General features: G+C 54.2%; 1 long non-coding RNA gene across 2 annotated transcripts; it reads left to right on the top strand.

The window, feature by feature from the left end:
- The first annotated feature begins 1,454 nt into the window (after positions 1-1,454).
- Positions 1,455-4,604, top strand: LOC123596731. 2 transcript variants are annotated; one of them, XR_006711832.1, is made up of 3 exons: positions 1,455-1,743; positions 3,092-3,198; positions 4,260-4,604. It is a non-coding gene; the product is annotated as an uncharacterized LOC123596731 (long non-coding RNA). The 2 variants fall into 2 exon arrangements; XR_006711833.1 differs by lacking the exon at positions 1,455-1,743 and adding an exon at positions 1,970-3,005.
- Positions 4,605-6,521: the final 1,917 nt, after the last annotated feature.

The raw sequence follows: 6,521 nt of genomic DNA, 5'->3' as shown, positions 1-6,521 counted from the left end.
CTGGGGGCCTAGGCGAAGCTGATGCTGTCACGGAAGTTCAGCGTTGTTCCCAGAACGCCTGTCAAGATGCTAGTCCTGGGAAAACCACCTGGTCAGGACTCCCTGAAATGGGTGATGAGTTTGACTCAAAAGAAAAATAAGAACCAGCATTTATTGAGCAACTACTGGATGCTGGGCCCTGTCCCAGGTGCTCCTCTGGGGCTAATAGGCCATTGGGCTGTGGGGGATAGCTATTGTCACACCTGTCCTACAGATGCAAAGTAATGTCTTTACATTCCGCGGGCTCTAAATCCAACCAACCGGGTGCAGACACTTAGCATAAGAGACAATTTTACTTTGTTATTTCAAGTCAAGAGCCTGCAAGTAATAAAATGAAAATGGTCTCATTCCCAGAGTGCAATTGGAAACAACGCTCGAGTTTTGTAACCAAAATAGTGATGGTCATATTAGAGGAAAAGGCTGGATGGTTTTAACTGACTTTCTTTATTCATGGGAAAACATACTGTGTCTCTGGTTTGTTTCCAAATATATCCGCGATCTGGGTGGTCAGTTGCCAATGCACCCAACCCGTATACCCCAATAGTGTTTCATCCATCCAGTTATCCATCCACTCGTCTATCCACCCACCCATCCACTCATCCACTCATCCATCCATCCCTCCACCTTTCTATCCACCCACCCACCCTCCCACCCACTCATCCATCCATCCATCCAGCCAGCCATCCATCTGAATAATCCAGTGGGAGGGGTGGGGCTGGAGAGGGAGCCATTGCTTTTATGTGTTTCCATCCACTCACCATCAGCAGGAAGTCTGCTTTTCAGTAGTCACTAAATCGCTGCTAGCTAGGTTTAGATTTTGAAATAGTGCAATTTTCATGTATCATTAGGACTCCATCCATCCACCCATGCACGCATCCATATGGGATGTCTGCCCACATCTATCTTCCCAAGTGTTTACGGTAACTTACAACATCAACGTTGGAGCCGGATCTGCCCCACATCCTGGGAGACTGTGCTTCGAGGCGATTCCCTGGTGACTTGAAACGTAAAACCACACCTTCCTGTGTGTCCTTGGAAGTCCCTGCCCCCCCTTTGCGGAGTTTGGGTTGTCCTCACTGGGGTGGGGGTGGGGCTCGGCCACCCCCTCCCAGCCGGTGAGCCTGAAAACTTAGTGGCCCACGCAGCCTGCCGCCTTATCGCTACTGTTTGGTGTTACTACTTATCTTCTCTCGTGGGAGGGCTTTTCCTGCCTTGCCAGCTTCCACTCCCTCCGCGCCTGCCTCCTGTCCTCCCACTGTCCCCACAGCCTCTGCCAACCAAGGTCACTGATGACCTCCTAATTGCCAGATCTGACAGGCACTTGGGGGTTCTTATCGCAGTTGTCTTCTCTGTGGCATCTGAGGAGGCTGACCCTGCCCGCCTGCTCTCCCGCTTCCTTGGCTGGTCCGGGCTCTGGACAGCTGCTATTCGGTGACCTCCCGGGTTCCCATTCCCGTGTGCCTCTGTGGGCTGTGCCCCCTCAGCTCCTTGTGGAGTTCCCAGGGCTCTAGCTGTGCGCTCTCCTGGGGTGCAGGCATGCTCCCATGGTTTCCTCTGCCGCCTCTTAAAACCCCCCGGGACAGAGTCTGTGTTCCTAGATGCCTCGCCCTCCCCACCCTGCGGCTGGCCAGGCGCGCCGAACAGACACCTGGTCAGTCACCCAATGACGCAGGTTCCATTTGCTCCGTTGGTCCCATTCTACAGGTGAGTAAACTGAGATTTCTGTGAGGCCAGATACTTGCCCAAAGCTGTTTAGGAAGAAACTGGTCAAAGGGGGATGTAGGCTCAGGCCTGTGGCCCTGGGTATCCACCTGTTTCCTGAGACTGCCTCCCTCCAGGAGAAAGGATAGGGGGCCCCAGTGAAACACAAACAAAAGATCTAAATCCCTGTTGTTCAGGCTGGGTGAGTTAAATGACTTGCCCAAGGTGACACGACAGTCAGGCTTCAGAGTCTGGACGCTGGAGGCAGGCGCTTGACTGGATATCCCAGCTCTAACATCAGCTGTGTGACCTTGAGTATATCACTTAGCCTCTCTGTGCCTCAGTCTCATGTGGATAAAGCTGATTATCATCCTCAAGTGGGGAACAAATTTGTATGTCCTGGTAGGTCACCATGAGGATTGAATGAGCTTAATTACTTAGAAGAGTCCCAAGTGTCATTCTGTCCCTCCAAAGCCCATTCCCTTCCCACACCCTGAGGAAGTTATGCTTTTTAAAATTTTCATGTTCTTCCTCATGCCATTCCCTTTGCCTGAAATGTTCTTCCTTCCTTATCCTTCTGGCCAGTTGAAGCTCGCGCTTTTAACACTCTGCCCAAATGTCCCCTCCCCCAGGCAGAAAAGCGTTCCTTCTGTCATAGCCCCTATGGGACCAGGTCACAGGGATGCCTTCAGCTGCAAGATGCGGAAACCCCAAACGAGCAGGCTTAAGTGGTGGGGTGATCTGGGTCTCACAGAACTGTAGGCCCAGGGGCGGGGCCTTTGGGGAAGGCTCAGCACCTGTTCTCCACAGCAATCTTGGCTCTGCTTCCTCTGTGGGCAGACAGCCTCTCTGGGCAGGGAACGAGACGGCTCTGGGCTCACGCCCCTCCAGGACGGCGGCCGGAAGAGGAGGCAGAGGGTCGATCCTGGACGCTCTCTGGACGAGAGAGAAACCGTGGTCCCGGAGCCCCCAGAAACCTCTATTCCAGCTTTGGCGACCCACATCCGATCACCAGCCAGGAGCGGATGCCACCACGACGGGGGCGGCAGTCGGGGCTACCCCTGGGGGAGGAACACCGGGCAGCTGGTGGGGTGGTGGGTCGTGGGTCCCGGATCAGGGCGCTGGTAGGAGGGAGGACGTGACCAGGCTGGGCAGACGGGCGATGAACGGGGGCAGGGTCATTGAACCGTCTTGCGCAGGAACGGTGGGCACGGCCCGTCTTCTCCTCCCTGTACCCCTGGCCCGGCACACCTACTACTCACTTGGTAAGTGCGTGTGGAGTAGACCAACGATGCTCTCGTGGTGCACGGCTGTCAACCATTCACTCACCTACTCGTTCGTGCCTTCATAGCTGGGAGCCCTTTCTTCAGATGGAATACTTGGCAGGAGCCAAAGATGAGGAACATACTTGATGGACCAGCTTTGAGGTCTCCACACAGCACGCCCTTCCTTCCCCAGGTGCGCCCGGGGGTCCTGAGACAGGGTATTCATTCCACGTGAGCAAGGCGATGCCATAGAATTCTTGGTGGCCCTCGCTGGCTCAGATCCCTTCTGCTTGACGTCAGCTGAGAGCACCGAGCCCGGAGGTGGCCACATGACTGTGGCAGAGGACGTGGGTGCCAGCGGCTGTCCGGTCAATACCCCGTTGGATGACAAATGGAACGGGCTTTGCTCTTCCTTGGGCTGGGGGAGGAACAGCCCCCAGGGAGCTGCAGCTCAGCCGTGACTCTGCTCTGCTTGCCCAGAGGCTGACACTGAGGCTGTGGCTCCCAGGCCGTTCTGTCCTCTGCTCCGGGCCCAGCCTCTCGCGCGAGGTGTCGCGGCTACGCAGATGTCTGAGGAAATGGCTGTTGGGCGGGAAGTCACGGTCAGGGCCCGTGCGTCTGGGCCAGACTTGAGAAGCTCTGTCTGCTTCTTATGTTTTATCACCTCCTTCTGACGTCAGGCTCTTCTGACGTTTATTGTCCCCTTTAGGGCCCTTGGAGGGCTCAGCTGGAGTCAGCAAGTCTTGTGAGAGAAGGGGATGCAGTTGAAGCCGGCAGGTCTGGGGGGCCGAGGGTGGAGGGGAGCTGTCCCCGACCCAAGGCATGGCAGTGCCCCCAGGTTTTCCCTGCAGACACGATCCGGATAGGAGTCGGGCCCTGCCTGGGGCCGGGGTCCCTCCCAGGCTTCTCAGCTGGAGGGAGGGGGGTGCTGTGGGGAGACTTACTATGTTGGGGTGTCGCCTCTCCAGGATGGATGATTTGAGGACGGGTCCTGGGTCTGTAGGCCCTGTTGATGGGGTAGTGACTGATCATTCTTTCCTACCTGTTAGGCACACGGGAGTTTATTTTCTTTATAATCTCACAAATAAGATAATTGGAAAAGAGTTCTTCATTGCTCTCGAGAGAGTTAAAACGCCAAGAGGCTCTAACTCTTCCCCTCTACCTCTCTTCCCTTTGGCAGATGCTGCTAGTTTCATACCTCGTATTTATTCTCCGTATCTTTTTTTTCCCTCACGGAAACGTGATTTTACTCAGATGGCAAAGTCCCCAACTCAAGGACCGCGTCCCTTGCCCCCGTCTACAGCCAGTATTGACCAAGGAGACCTGGACAAAAGTTGTTGAGTGGGAAGGCACGCTCTTTAGTGCATCGTCTCTCCTTTCCACTGCAATTCTTTCTGCTTCCTGCCCAGAATGAAGACTTGATGGCTGGAGCTCCAGTGGCTATTTTGGAGCACGTGGCCCACTTAAGGGTAGACGGTGCACCAAAGTGGCAGAGCAGAAAGGTGGAAGTCTGAGTTGCTGAGGACTTTAAGGAGCTTCCCAATCATTGCTGGGCTTCTTTATATGAGAGAAAAGTAAAAGTCTATCTTGTTTAAGCCACTTGTGTGTGTTTTCTCTTTGTGGTAGATCAATGACGAAAATATGTAGATCATACATTTCTTCCTATACAGACACTCTTTGCGGAGTGACTTTGTAGTTCCCCCATCAGAGACGGAGCTGGTTTCCTCACCATCTGAATCTGGCCTGGCCTTGTGACTTGCTCTGGCCAATAGAACATGGCAGAAGTGACTGTGAAACGGGTCCAGACCTCGGTCCCAGGAAGTTTCGCATGCTCCCGCTCACTTTCTTGGAACCCTGCACAGCTGGTCTGCTGGACGACGAGAGACGCATGGCTCAGTCCCCATCATTGTCCTAGCTGACCACCAGCTGACCTCAGACACGTGAGAGGTGTCATCCTAGACCGGCCAGCCCCCCGCTGACCCATCTCTGATGCATGAACCACCCAGCCAAGATCAGCCTCCAGCCTGCCGAGACCGGAAGAACCTTCCAGCTAAGCCAGACTTAAACTGCTGACCTGCATGATGTCGAGCTGAGTAAATGGCTTTTGTTTGAAGCCTCTAAGTTTCGGGGTGGTTTGTTACACATCATTAGCTAAACGATGCACTCGTATCCACCAAATGGAGCCATCACAGAGACTTTGAAATATTAAAAAGGCAGCCATATTTGCCACCTTATTCTTACCACCAGGCCTCCAGGTTACATTTTCCCTTTACGTCTATTTTCCTCCTTTTCCGCTTCCAATCTATTCGTTGCATCCCAGAATCTTAGTGTTAGGATGGGCCTTCTCCTTGAGTTTGATTTTCTGCTCACCCACCGGAGGGCAAGTTACTCGCACACACTGTCGTGTCACGTTGTATGTCTCCGACACCTAGGGGCTTCCCTACAGGTCCCGGCACATTGAGGAGGTGTTGGAAATAGGTCCGCTTGCCTGAGAACCTGGCATCTAAGTTCTAGAAGGCCCCCCCATCCAGTCAAGGTCTGGCAAAATCGAAGACCCACAGGGACTGGCAGGATGGACACAGAAGCCTGGGGTGGGCCCTAGGGAGGGGTGGGGACTGCAGGGAGCTGTGCAAGCCCCTCTACGGTGGACAGCTGCTACTCACCTGCAGATTGGTGCCTGGTGTTAGATTTCCAACAACCTCCTGATTTTTAAATGTTGGCAACTAATTTGATTAAAAAATATATATTTTTTTTATTTTTGAGAGAGTGAGTGAGCATGAGAGAGGGGCAGAGGGAGAGAGAGAGAGAGAGAGAGAGAGACTCCCAAGTAGGCTTCACACTCAGAGCTGAGCCCAATGCGGGGCTTGATCCCACAACCCTGGGATCGTGACCTGAGCTGAAATCAAGAGCTGGATGCTCAAAGGACTGAGCCCCCCAGGCGCCCCAAGATTTTTAAAACGTCACTTGTGGACCGGTATTGTAGGGACCAAGCACAACATACCTGAGGGCCAAATTCTGCCTGTAGGTCCCCAGTGGGTGACCTCGGATCTGGTGTCACCCCCACCACCAACACAGGTGTCCCAGCCTTTGTTGCTCGGTGGTCCTGGTTGCTGGCATCCGCCCTCCCCAGATGACAGGTCCTGGGCTGAAAGGACACCTGCCCCTTTCGAGGGCCCACCGTGGGGCTCGAACTTCTCTGAGCCTCCTCTTGGCTAGAAAATTCTTTCTGAAGAGGTGTCCCTGGCAGTCCGCGGCCTTCATCTCCTTTGCGACTTCCCTCTTGGAACGAACCTTGGGCTCCAGTGTGCGTCTGACCTCTCCCTTCCATTCCCCAAACCGCCCCACCTCAAGTACCCAAAGCTATAGAGTCTGAGAGACCCAGGTTCAGAGTCCAGCTCTGTGTCCTCTTGGGATGTTGCTTAACCATGTCTGAGACAGTCGGGACAGTGAGCCGACACAGGCCGTGTGCCGCACAGGGTTTAGCTCGAAGTAGGGGCCCCTTGGGGGTTTGCTAGA

This window comes from Leopardus geoffroyi, chromosome C1, assembly GCF_018350155.1.
Source record: "Leopardus geoffroyi isolate Oge1 chromosome C1, O.geoffroyi_Oge1_pat1.0, whole genome shotgun sequence".
NCBI lineage: Eukaryota > Metazoa > Chordata > Mammalia > Carnivora > Felidae > Leopardus > Leopardus geoffroyi.
This window is presented reverse-complemented; position numbering and strand designations above follow the sequence as displayed.